Source organism: Podarcis erhardii, assembly GCF_964252035.2.
Source record: "Podarcis erhardii genome assembly, chromosome: 10".
NCBI classification, from domain to species: domain Eukaryota; kingdom Metazoa; phylum Chordata; class Lepidosauria; order Squamata; family Lacertidae; genus Podarcis; species Podarcis erhardii.
This window is the reverse complement of record NC_138500.1, coordinates 43,948,829-43,963,032: the sequence shown is the minus strand read 5'-3', so window position 1 is coordinate 43,963,032 and position 14,204 is coordinate 43,948,829.

The following is a 14,204-nucleotide window of genomic DNA, read 5'->3' as shown; positions in this document are numbered from 1 at the left end:
CGGCAGCACATCCGGAAACAGCCGTGGATGAAAACCGTAACTGGCCTGGAACGGGGTCTGCTGGGTGGACGCATTCAACGCGTTGTTGTAAGCGAACTCCGCCAATGCTAGGTGGTCGACCCAGTCATCCTGCTGGTAGCTGCAGTAACACCGGAGGTACTGCTCCAGCACCGCATTCGCCCGTTCCGTCTGGCCATCGGTCTGTGGGTGGTAGGCTGATGAGAGACAGACCTCTGTCCCGAGGGCCTGGTGCAAAGCTCGCCAGAACCGGGATGTGAACTGAACACCCCGGTCAGACACCACACGCTCAGGCAGGCCATGCAGGCGGAAGACACGCTGAAGGTACAGCTGAGCAGTTTCTTTAGCTGAGGGTACGGATGGGCAGGGAGCACAGTGCACCATCTTAGTGAAATGGTCGGAGAAAACTAGAAGGCAGGTGCAGCCACGAGACGGGGGTAAGTCCACTACAAAGTCCAGAGAAACCGTGTGCCAAGGACGTGGTGGAACCGGCAACGGCTGAAGAAGGCCGGGGGGTCGCCCGGTAGGGCCCTTGGCCCGCCGGCAGACATCACAACCAGCGACGTAGCGAGCCACGTCAGCCTTCAGGCGGGGCCACCAAAACTCACGGCTTACCAGATGGGTGGTCCGATACCACCCAAAGTGTCCCGCGGCTGTGGCATCATGGGTCATCCGGAGAACCTCAGCCCGCAGTGGCCCTGGCAGGATGTATAGGTGACCGTGGTGCAGCAGAAGGCCCTGATGCAAGACCAGCCCTGGATACTGAGGGCATGACCCTTCGGCCAGTTCCCAGAGTCGTTCCTGGGCCCAAGTATCGACCCGCTGCTGTTGCAGCACCCAAGCCTGCAGTGGCTCAGCCTCCTGGGTGGCCAGGAATGCAGCCGGTGGTAGGATTGTGGTGGGTACCGCTTGCTGTACCGTGTCTGCGTTGTCTTCAGGTTTCCGGGACAGGGCATCCGCCTTCTGGTTTTGGGAGCTCGGGATGTAGCGGATCCGGAACTGGAACCGGGAAAAGAACAACGCCCACCGGATCTGCCTTTGGTTCAGATTGCGGGTGGTCTGGAGGTACTCCAGGTTCCGGTGGTCGGTTCTCACCTCCACCGGGTGTCGTGCCCCCTCAAGATGGTGGCGCCAGACCTCAAAGGCCACCTTGATGGCCAGTAGTTCCCGCTCCCACACGGTATAGTTACGCTCCGCTGGAAGGAGCTGGCGGGAATAGTAGGCGCAGGGTAAGAGTGGCGCATCAGGTCCGTGCTGCTGAGACAAGACGGCACCGAGAGCCGTACTGGAGGCGTCGGTCTCTACCACAAAGGGTCGAGAGGGATCAGGGTGTTGCAAGATTGGCGCTCTCTGGAAACAGGCCTTCAACCCCTGAAATGCCTCCTCTGCTTCCTTGTCCCAGGAAAACGGCGTCTTGGGGCACAGTAGCCGGGTCAATGGGGTGGTGCGATGGGCATAATCCGCAATGAAGGTCTGGTAATAGTTGGCGAACCCCAGGAATCGCTGTAGGTCCTTGCGGTTCCGAGGTGCCGCCCATTCCCGAACCGCTGCCACCTTTCCAGGATCCATCTGCACCCCATCTGGAGAGAGTCGGTGACCAAGGAAGTCCACTGACCGCTGATGGAACTCGCACTTGCTGAGCTTTGCATACAGACGGTGCTCTCGCAAGCGCTGCAGCACGGTCCGGACATGATCCTCGTGGCGAGCTGGGTCACGGGAGAAAACCAGAATGTCATCCAAGTACACCACCACGTACTTGTCTAGCAAGTCCTGGAACACGTGGTTGATGTATCGTTGGAACACAGCAGGCGCGTTGCACAATCCGAAAGGCATCACCAGGTATTCGAACTGCCCGTACCGGGTCCCGAATGCTGTCTTCCACTCATCCCCGGCTCGAATCCGAATTAAATTGTAGGCCCCCCGGAGGTCTAGCTTGGTGAACACCTGCGCCCCTTGCACCCGCTCCAGCAACTCCGAAATAAGGGGCAAGGGGTACCGGTCTGGGATGGTGATTTTGTTCAGGGCCCGGTAATCATGGCAAAGGCGGAGCTCCCCACATTTCTTCTTAACGAAGAGCACTGGCGCAGCAGTGGGCGAGGTAGAAGGCCTAGTGAAACCACGCTCCAGGTTCTTGCGCAAGAAGTCCTGCAAGGCCTTGCGCTCTGGCTCTGTTAGAGAGTATAAGCGACTCACCGGCAGGGGCGCTCCAGGCTGGAGGTCTATGCCGCAGTCAATAGACCGATGTGGCGGCAGCTGGTCCGCCCACCGTTCCTCGAACACGTCGTGATAGTCCCGGTACTCAGCAGGGAGCGTAGATGCAGCCTCCTCAGTGGGCGCAGCTGCTAGCATCTCGGTCTGGGCATGAGAACTTGGGTCTGGGAAGTGCACAGTCCGTTTGACCCAGTCAATCTGAACATTGTGAGCCTCCAGCCAGTCCATCCCGAGCACCAGGGGGAACCGGGGCATGGAGGCAATGTCCAAGGTTCGCATCTCCTGGTGCTGCTGGAGACACAGGACCAAGGGCTGGGTCTCCTGAGTAACAGCACCTGAACGCAGGAGCCGTCCATCAATTGCCTCCACCTGTACCGGTTCTGGCTTGTTCTGAAGTGGCACCCGATGATGGGCAGCAAAGGCAGCGTCCATATACGAGCGGGTTAACCCCGAATCCACCAGAGCATGGGTAAGGATCCAGGGCCCACCTGGAGGGTATAGACGTACCGGAACCATAAGGTGTTGCAATTCAATTGGTGCGGCCCCATTCTACGCTGTTTGGGACCCCAAGTAGCCAGGGCCATCAGCTACTGGGGGTTGGCGGTTTCCCTGTGGCTGGCGTTTCTCAGGACAGGACCGGGCGTAGTGTCCGCTTCCGCCATAGTAGAGACATAGATTCCCCTCCTGACGTCGCGTCTTCTCCGCGGAGGAGAGGCGTGGCCGCACTGCCCCAAGCTGCATAGGCTCCTCCGATGACTCGGCTGTGGCGGTGGAGCTGCTAGTAGAAACTGGCGCCGAGAACTGGAAGTGCCGGCTGCCCCGGGCCTGGCGACGGTCCTCCAGCCGATCGTCTATTTGTAGACTCCGTTGAATGAGGGCGTCAAGCGTGGTGGGGCGTTCCATTGTGGCCAGCTGGTCCAGTATCTCATCTGAAAGCCCCTCGAGATACTGGTCCCGAAGAGCAGAGTCATTCCAGGTCAAGTCCTGTGCCAGCAGCCGGAATTCCGTGGTGTATGCGGCCACAGTGGACTTGCCCTGTTTCAACCGCCTGATTGCCCGGTTGGCTTGACTCCCCTTCTGGGGGTTGCCGAACGCGGCCTCCAAATGATTGCAAAACCCCATATAGTCTATCAGCAAGGGGGAGTCTTGCCTGAGCAGCGGCAACGCCCATTTGGCCGCCTGGTCCTTTAACAAACTAATCAAAAAGTGCACCTTGGTGCAGTCGTCAGGGAAGTTCCGGGCTCTCCCTTGAATATACAACTTGGCCTGGGCAAGGAACATGGGGAAGCTGGCCGGGTCCCCATCAAATTTCTCTGGAAAAGCCATTGGGTACTTGCCAGAAGCCGGGGCGTCAGCCCCAGGAGCCGGTAGGGCGTCCAACCGCTGCTGAAGTGCCGTGACCACATCACTGAGCTGCTGCACGGTGTGGGTCAAGGCCTGGTTCTCCTGGGCCAATGCCACCAGGGCAGCTGCTTGGTCGGCCATGGCTTCTGGCTCTTCCCGAACGCACCCCAACGAAGGGGGAGTGCGGGCTGGTGGGAGCAAACTGTGCTGATCCCGGGGGGAAGGTTACCATAGGCGTAGTCAAAGTCCGGTCCTGAGTCACTAGCCTGGAATCAGTCCACAAGGAGCGGGGCGAGGTCCGAAACAGGAAGCCGGGCAGGGACAGGAGCACTGGAGAGTCAGGTCTGGGTCCGGGCAGGAACGGGAACTCAACAACGACGTTGCTCCCACAACCTGGGACCTGGCCGACTGGCCTTTATCTGTTCTGAGGCCAGGGGCGGTCCCGGCCCCCAGGAGACCCGCCTCTCTTGGCCTTAAGGTGAGCACTCCTCCTGGGAGCAACCAGTTCCCTTCGCCTCTCTGCCCTGAGTCTCTGCAGTTCAGGAGAGGCTAAAGGGTTACTGGGCCCAGGGGGAGACTCACCTGCAGGCACTGAGTCCTCAACCACCTCTGAAGCCAGAGTGGGATCACCTGGTGCCTGCTCCTGAGGCTCCGACACAGGTGCAGGCACTTCGGCATCAAGGCCCTGCCCCAATTCAGCCGGCCCTGGAGGCGGGGACTCCTGTGCAGGCTGGGATTCCTCTGGTTCAGCCTCTGAATTGGAATCCCAGGCCATCACAGCCTTTCCGATTCTAGGGTGACTTTTTAAAACCTACAGACTTGACTAGCCTGATTAGTTGCTGGAACATAACTCTAGCTCAGAGCTTTCCCAACTGTGTGTCATGACACATTAGTGTGTCAGCTGCAGTGTGTAGGTGTGTCATGCAAATGCTCCCCACACTCCTCCTGGGGCTAGAAACCTAACCTCTGGAATTACTGTGTCACGAAATGATGCATGTCTAAAAAGTGTGTCACCAACATCGGAAGTTTGGAAAGCTCTGCTCCAGCTCCTACCGCAACCCCACCCTTAGCATACCATAAGCCCATGTACACATTTGTACATGTGCTCCAAGGGACACAGGTGGTGCTGTGGTCTAAACCACAGAGCCTAGGGCTTGCCGATCGGAAGGTTGGCAGTTCGAATCCCTGCGACGGGGTGAGCTCCCGTTGCTCGGTCCCTGCTCCTGCCAACCTAGCAGTTCAAAAGCACGTCAAAGTGCAAGTAGATAAATAGATACTGCTTCGGTGGGAAGGTAAACGGCGTTTCCGTGCGCTGCTCTAGTTCACCAGAAGCGGCTTAGTCATGCTGGCCACATGACCTAGAAGCTGTCTGCGGACAAACGCCGGCTCCCTTGGCCTATAGAGCGAGATGAGCGCGTAACTCCAGAGTCGTTCGGGACTGGACCTAATGATCAGGGGTAACTTTACCATTACATGTGCTCCAGGTTCTCCAACTTGCCCTCTATTTGATATGATGGGTGGGGTGTTCGTTTTCTCAATATCCACTCCCTCTCTCACACACACACCCAAAATCAGAGAGATGTAATTAACATGGGTCCTTTTATACATGTTCTGAGGGGTATGTTTCTGTGGTGGGTATGGAAATGCTCACAGTTTTAAAATGTAAGGAAGAAGGGATTTGTGAAGCAGCTCAGCTATTGATGCAGTGTGCGCATAGAATTTGAGAATGTGTCACTCTCTCTCTCTCTCTCTCTCTCTCTCACACACACACACACACACCTCCACCTTAATGGAAGTATTCATCAGATGACAGCTTTCATGTCTGAGTGGATGTGCTCAGCCTCTAAAGATCCAAAGATTTAGAAACCTGAAGGTACCAAAAATGTTGCAAATCATGAACGATCCCTCTTCACAGAAGCATGTGGCTGTCATCTGTAACATGCCTCATTAATCATTTTTCAGAAGGGAATCACTAGCTGGGAGGAAAGAAGAAGATCCTTATATTTTCCCAGACACCAAACATTGCTGTTTTGCTAGAGAAAGGGGTTGCCCCTCACCCACTCAATATAATAGGAGTTCTACCTTCAAGGAAGGTATCTAGAGAGATCCCTTCTCAAGTTATCGCCTGTTCTCTTGGAATACGTGGGTGAATGTCCCTATTTCCAGTGCCCAGGTAAGTTATATAATGCTTAAAGAAAAACAAGCTCTCCTGTCATTCACTGTGCTACTTCAAGCACACTAGATATCTCAGCTTTGCCTCTAGTTTATCACTCCATTTCCAAGAAAAGGAATTTTGACTTATTTCTTTGTTCTTTCATTTCAGGGGCATTAATTAAAAATGATTGATTGATTTGTTTACCATTCTTTGAAGTTTCTACTTTAGTCGGGCCTAACCCATTAGTATTTTCATACTTTGTACTTTTTTTAACTTCTTTCTTTTTTATTATCTATTTATCACAATGCATAACTTTAAAGGTGTCCCCCCCCCACAAGCCTCACTGCAGCTTTATCAATTTATTATTAACCATCACAAGATCACCACAGTTCTTCAGTATGTTTTATATTGTTCCGGAAGCTTCCTGGAGGATTCCACTGAACCTTAAGGCCAGGCATGCATACTTCGTTGTTGTTGTTGGCCTGAGGGTAGCATGACCTCATTGTGGATGCATGCCAGTGCTGGGCATGTCATCAAAGTGGGCATGAATGCCCCCAACTCCAACTCATGCATGCACATCAGAGCATACACAAACAATCTCTCACACAGTGCAGAGCCACCCTGCTCCTTAGCTGATCCACGCACATCACGAGAGGAGCAGGAAGGGAATTTTCCTCTCTATCATTGCATTGGACAGTGCACCTGAACTCAGAGGAAGCCAATGAAACTCAATGTTGGAAGATTCAGAACAGACAACAGAAAAACTTCACACAGTCCCTCCAAGTGTCCCTATTCTCCAGGGTCAGTCCCGGATTTACAAAAGCCCTCCCAGTTTCTGATTTGATCCCGAAATGTCCCGCTTTTCCTTAGCACCTTCCTATTTTCATCGGAGAAATATTGGAGGGTAGGGAGTAATGTGACACCCCGAGCCAAGGAGATAAGACATCTGAAGGCAGCCCTGTATAGGGAAGTTTTTAAAATATATATATATATATTATGTCTTTATATATGTTGGAAGCTGCCCAGAATGGCTGGGGCAACCCAGTCAGATGGACAAGGTATTATTATTATTATTATTATTATTATTATTATTATTATTGACATCCCTATTTTCATCGGTGAAATGTTGGAGGGTGTGAAGTTATGGAATTCACTTCCACAAGAGGCAGTGATTGCCACCATCTTGGATGGCTTTAAAGGAGGATTAGACAAATTCATGGAGGAGAGGGCTATCAGTGGCTACTAACTCTGACGACGATGCTGTGCCTCCACTGTCAGAGGCAACATGCTTCTGAATGCCAGTTGCCAGGATGCTACAGGAGAGGAGAGAGCTGTTGCATTCAGGTCCTGCTTGTGGGCTTCACCCATAAGCTACGGCTTGGATGCTGTGAGAACAGGATGCTGGACTAGATGGGCCACTGGCCTGATCCATATTGATCTGGGGGTGGGGGTGTTGCCATTTACTGTTCCACCTCTGTGAAATGTCTTGGGTCATCCTCAACACAAGGAGTGTTTTAGCGATGGCCTACTTTATTATCTCAACCTTGGTCATCAAGCCAGTCACATGGATTCTTTCTACTTTTTTCTTTCTTCCATCCAGCAGCCCTTCCATTTGCTTATTATACAAACAGCATTGTTCATTTGTACCCTGAACTTGCCTGATAAGCTATTTTAAGGAGCCCAATCTGTTAGGATATCTGCTGGCCTCCATATGTGAATAGCTGAATGGATTATATCCAAGATAAGCGGGAGAAATACACAAAGCTGCAATCACGACATAATTATATTTAATCAGCTTAAACAGCAGGCTAGAGGGGATTCTCGGAGTAGGAAACCATTGCTTACTGGCACAGAAGGTGCCTGGCCAAGAAAGTGTTTGAAGGGCAGTGAATCTTTGTGATCACAGTGTCTGTGCTTTGAAGCTGTTGCCATGGTACATCTTACCTACGTGGGAAAGCATCAGTCCTCAAGATAGTCAGTCACAAATGATGCTGCTGTGTCCTGTGCTTCACCTGGAAATTAGATAAAACAACTGAAGGAAGAATTTCCAGATAAAGCATAGTTTCATATAGTGCTTCTGGCAAGCTGCCTAGTTCAACCACAAAACCTCTCCACTGCCATTTTTGCCAGTATTCTGGGCAAGGGAGGCTGGAGAGGCAGCAATAGGCGCTTCCCAACACTATCTGACAACCCTCAAGCCTCACATCACACATGAATGTCTCAAAGGTGAGTAAAAGAAAAAAAGTGCACAAACGTTTTCAGAAGATGGGATACCACTTTCCTTTTAAGGGTAAGATTTAGTGACCAAAATCACTTTATTGACCCACGCTCACCCCAAAACAGGCGCCAGTGGAGGGTAGTGGTTTAAAGTGTCAACTGAGAAGCTCCTCCTTCAGACCACACCTAGTTAGGAATGTTATGCCTGTATTTATTTATTTTCATATGATACATTTAGTTCTTCCATTGTGGAACTCAAGGAGGCATGCACAGGGTACTCGTGTGGTCTCCCATCCCATACCCAGACTGACCATACCCAGACTTGCTTAGCTAGGTGACCGGCCTCATCTGTCTTCAAAGGCCATGGCCTGCAACCTTTTTTCATGCAGTGCAGTTTGGGACTGATTTTTCAACAGTGCAACAATAAGGCTTGGGTCTGGAATACTTCTTACCGCTTAATAGCATTCTGCCTTAGGTTAGATCTAAGTGGCAAATCTGAAGCATGAGAACTGGCCTTGCTTTGCAGTTAAAAGTATAAGCTCTGAGCTGGGAAGTTACTGATTTAAATTTCCTAACAGGTCAGGCTTTAAAAATCATGTTCTAAGGGAAGAGGCTCTGCTTGGCAGGAACATCTCACTCCCAAACTGTTGTAAAAACAACCCATTTTGCTGAACTACCCATGACCTGGCAGAGGAGAAGCCTTTCCTCTGGGTAACTAATATCCCAAGGAAGAAGATTACTACTGTAGGTCCTTGCCTCCATATATGGATGGACTGCAACTGCCATCATTCATGACTATCAGCCATGCTGGCTGGGGCTGATAGGAGCTGGAATCCAACATCATCTGGAAGGCCTCTGAGGCCTCTGGCTCTCTATATCCCAGCAGAGGAAACCCGTCATGTAAGTCTCCTCTGGGCTATCTCCTCTACCTCTAGCCTAGCCTCCCCACACCATGATAAAGGGGCTCTTCTTCCCTTCATCCAGAGTAGATAGGGGTCAAATGAAGGACTTCTAAGATGCATGTATTCTTGACAATCTGCTTGTCTGAAAAAGAGCTCACCTACTTAAGCCAATTCAGGAGTAAATGAGGTAGCCATGCTACCTAACCTGAGAAGGGGTTAGTGGACCACTTAACAGAATCTCATAGGTGCCAACTTCATGCCTGTTTACCTATTCTTCACCCTTAAAAAAGAGAGATCCCTATCAGAGTTTGCTCTCCTTGCAGATGTAAGTAGCAGCTTCAAGAGAGCAATTTTCATCAGGACAAAATTAGAGTGAAAAGGTGTAAACTGCCCCTTTCAAGATGCTGTGATTCTGATAGTTACCAGCCAGCATCCATAGTGGCTACTAACCTGCTTTTAAAATGTACATTAAATGCAAAGATGCATTTAACATCCTGCCTTGTTTAGCCCTTTGACTATAGGTCAGGCATTTTGTAACATTGAAAGTTGCCTGGTAGTTTCCAGTTCCAACAACCACATCCCTTGGACCTAAATGCAAATGGCTACATGTGATGCCTGGACCAATTCCAATGATCCATTCCAATTCATCTCCATCTCCACTTAATTATCTGAGTTGCTTTAACAATCATATCTCTTTGCCAGGAGAACACAAGAGGAATTGAAAACCAGAGTTTTGATGCTTCTCAGAAAATATTGTAAGACCTTGGGAATTGCAGCTACTGCAGAAGACCCCTTACCAGGTAAATGGGGGGGGGGACCAGCACAATTCTTCAAAAATAAAGGGGGTGCTGGTGGAGCTGAGAAGAAAGTATTCAACTCCCCAAGCCCCATTTTCGATTGGCAAAAGGAATGTCCAGGTACCAGTTGAAGATTTTACAGTGGTACCTCGGGTTACAGACGCTTCAGGTTACAGACTCTGCTAACCCAGAAATAGTAACTAAGTCAGTTCTTGGTATGAGCTTTCGTGTGCATGCACACTTCTTCAGATACACATCTGAAGAAGTGTGTATCTGAAGAAGTGTGCATGCACACGAAAGCTCATACCAAGAACTGACTTAGTTGGTCTTTAAGGTGCTACTGGAAGGAATTTGTTTTGTTTTGACTATGGCAGACCAACACGGCTACCTATCTGTAACCAGAAATAGTACCTCAGGTTAAGAACTTTACTTCAGGATGAGAACAGAAATCGTGCTCTGGCAGTGTGGCAGCAGCGGGAGGCCCCATTAGCTAAAGTGGTGCTTCAGGTTAAGAACTGTTTCAGGTTAAGAACGGACCTCCAGAATGAATTAAGTACTTAACCCAAGGTACCACTGTATATGTAAAGACTTAGCAGCGGAGCTGGTGTTTGCTGAACAGAAATTTCCCTCAGGACGAGGGCAGCCAGCTATAGACAATAAAATTAAGAAAACCAAACAATTAAATGATGCAGTCCTTAGGTATCTCCATAGTTGCTTTTCTAGGAAGAAAAAGGCAGTGGACACTCCAAAGACTGAACTTCCACATCACATCCACTTTGACCCTCAGAAAGAAGAGGCTTGAACATGCAAATGAGAGCTATGTATGCTTGAGAGTGTTTGTAGGCAAAAATGAGCAACAAGGCATCCAGCTAGGCCAGCAAAGTTAAAGGGATGGCCACACTGGTTGGGAATGATGGGAGCTGGAGTCCAGGAGCACCTGAAGGACTGCATTCCTACTGCAGCATGTGAATGATAGTGGAATTGCCTTCACGACAGCTTTAACCCTGAAACGTGTTGCTTCAGGAAAAATTGACTAAATTATGGATACATTGTGACCTGCTCAGTGTTTTCTTTTCCTCCTTCACTGACAAACCAGGAAACAAAAAACAAATCTGGCAGAGTGACCAAATGCAGGAGAGGTCCAAGCTTTTATCTTTACCAGCTGTATAGAAGACATTTAGATGCTCCTCTTCCTCTGGCACTAAAACACAGTAAACGGCATTTACTGCAATTGCAGGATACACAGACCCCTAATGTGCCATGGTGACATCTAGCATCAACAGCTGAGGTCAATGGAGGAGCAATGGCTTTTCCTTGAAAAGAGTGGCCTCTGATTGTGCTCTATAAAGGAACAATACCCTTAAAATGTTCTACCCATTCCAAAAATAGCAATGCTTTTATCCCAGAGTTGCTATCTAATATACACTGAAAGCTCACTGCTCCTTCTTGAATCAGCCAGACAACGCCCTATGTTCCCCAGTGAGATCTCAGGCTTTCTCACATCCAGTAAGGGCCTGACCATTTTTCTTTCTTCACGCACTGTGCCCTTCTGATTATTATTTTTCTGGAAACTGATTGCCAGCCATTCTCTGAGTATGGATGAGTGAGGGCTGTTCCAGACTTTTGGAAAAAGTATCTGTACTGTCTGTTCACATGAATCCACCCACATACCATTTAAAAGCAGGAATTCCTGTTGGGTGGGGGATATGAATATGTTTGCATTTGACATTCTTTCAAGGAGTACAACAGCAAGAAAACCCTGTTATTACATCAGTGACACACACACACCTGCCCCAAATCTCAATGATCCACTTTGTGACTTGGGCAATGATGGCAATAAACAATGTTACAAAGAAGCAATCTCAGGTTTTTTCACCCTTTGTGTTTTCACTTTACATTCAGTGTAAGGGAGAGAGTCCACGAGCCAATACTTAAATTATTCAGAAACTACTGATATGAATTCTAAGTACAATTAAAATCCAGTCCCCTGCTTTTCATAGAGCGGCCGCTGCCACCCACCAAGGAGAGAGGGAGGATGAGGAAGGTGGGAAAGCAGCATCAGAGCCATGTGCATTGTCCAGAGTGCCTCACTGCAAGGACAAGAGGGCGAGGTGACACAGCAGAGTTTCCGAAGGGAAGGTGGCCGCAATGTTGGTAATTACGGTAACGGCAGCGGGACCACCTCCCATTCATGAAAAACTGTGGTTGAAATGTCACAAATGTGCAAATGTCAAAATGGCTTTGCTGGGAGATTATCTTCTCTTGCTTGTCTTTCCCAGAAATCGTGTCCTCCACCATGGAGGGCACGTGTTGCGGTGAGATCACCATAAACTGCCTCCCTGTGGTGGGGCAGGACTGTTTGGATGGCCACAACACCCCACTGGTTGCCCCTCAGTTGCTAGGGCAGAGATTGGGCTAATTGGGATGGCTATTGGCTGCTGAGGGGCTATATGTTGCTGGAGAGTTTCACTTTCTTGTGACGTGCAGCGGATCACCTGCCCTCCCCTCTCTTTAGTTAGGTTTCTTCTTTGGACCTTGCTATGCCTGTCTAGGGGTCGTCTATTTTTGGAGCAGTGGCCCGGTAGGAATTTTGCCATTTGGCCAATTGGCTGGTGCCACTTGGTTTTTGCCATGTAGCAAATCATCACAACTTTGTAAGGTTGGTGGTTAGGCATTGGTTCAATGTTGTTCGGAGGGGACACGGTTGGCTGTGCCTGCCCCTCCATTGCTGCTGCTAGGGAATTCTGTTAAAGGAATCTAGGGGCTCGCCTTGCTTTTGTCTGCACCCTGTCAAGGGGCTAGGGCCACGCCAGAGCCCCTGGGAACATGTGGGGTGAGCTGTGAGATCGAAGGCGTTCTCACTCCCCCAGGATGCTTTCCCTTACTGACATATTGTGGTGCCCAGTGTCAGTCTTGTTCCTGCCACCGTGCAGATTCAAGTAGTCTGGAACCAATGCCTAAGCAACCACTCACATGCTGTAATCAATAAAGTTGTGGCCTAAATTAATGCCAAAAACCTTAAAACTAAATTCTGTGTCTATTGCCTTTATGGGGGGGGGGGAGTTGGGGGTCTTCACACACAACAATTTCTTTCTGTGCAAAGCCTGGACAGTTCCTTGCAAACAGCCGCTGCAGCTGCAATTCCTTCCAGGCTCAATTTGTTCCTTCCTTCCTTCCTCCCCTCCCCCTGCCTTGAATGCCCTTTCCCCTTCTCTGCCTTATCTCTGCTCCCAGATTTGGGCTAGTTTGCAAAGAGATGCTCCCTTGATTAGATGCTGGCTGGCAGAGGGGCTGGCTGCTGCCCAGTCTACCAGGGGTGCACAGCACTTGCCTCACTGGGCACCAGCAACCCATGCTACACCCTGGCTTAGTAGTATTGGATTCAAAATCTATCCAAATTCTTGTAATCAAATTATATCTTAATGAAGTTTTTATCTAAATTAAGAACCCATAAATAGGTAGATACTAAACAGTCCCTGAACTAGAGCACCTGTAAGTAATATAAATGTCACTGTTCAGTTGTTTTGTACTTTTGAACTACCCCTTAAATACTTAAATGCACCCCGAATAGCTTGACTCTAAATTGCCTGGGATAGAGGCAGCCAATGGGAATATGCAGCCACATTTGCCACAGACAGTGCTTTATAGACTGCCAGAAAAGATACATGGTCATCTCTCGGCACATAGTAAGTGTTCTCCTTCATCACTGTCACCATGGTATTTTCAAGCCATGGACAAAACAATGTAAGAGGCAGAAACAACACAGTTCATTTTGAAGGCACCAGTTTTAAGTACTGCATTCCAAATCCAGTGCTTATAACATATGCAGGAAGGTTACAATGCACTCAGAGATCCTCATAAAAGCAAAGGTTGCCCACTGACATCAATGACAATGCTAAGCTTTTCCTTGTTTCATGCTTCCTGGGTAAAAATTGCATAGCAGATCACACATTTCCCTCCTAGAGCAATGGATAAGTTTCACACAAATATGATATGTTCACATCTCTCTGCAAGGCCGATGCATGAGCCTCCATTTTGTATGTTGTGCAAGGAGTGCTTGTCACCTACATTTTCTAAGCCACTGTTTTTGTGTACTCTATGAAGCAGTCCTGCAGAAATTCCCCCCAAACACCGTATATATTCTCTAGTCAAGAACAACTCAGCCCTGAGAACTGGATATTCACAGTATAGGATGTCACCTACAACTGAGTTGAAATCTTAACCTCAGTGTAGTTTTCTATAAACCAAATAAATGGCATGGGAATTTTACCACTCCAACCGAGGACAAAGCATAGTCCTTGAACTGCAGCTTATGTAAAACTGAAAGCAGGGGGCATGCTGATAGAAAACGTTGAGTCTAAAATGCTGCCGATTTTTTTAAAAAAGAGCAGCTCAAGAAGCCCAGGGCTAGATTTGATTTCTACCAACAGGAAAAAAACAACTATATTTTATTCTGGTTCATACTACTTAACTTTCCTTTTGGAGGAAGCAGGTGAGGTCCAAGGGAAAACCAACCCGGATTTCATTTTCATTTCATCTTTACATTTTGCCAGCATGTGC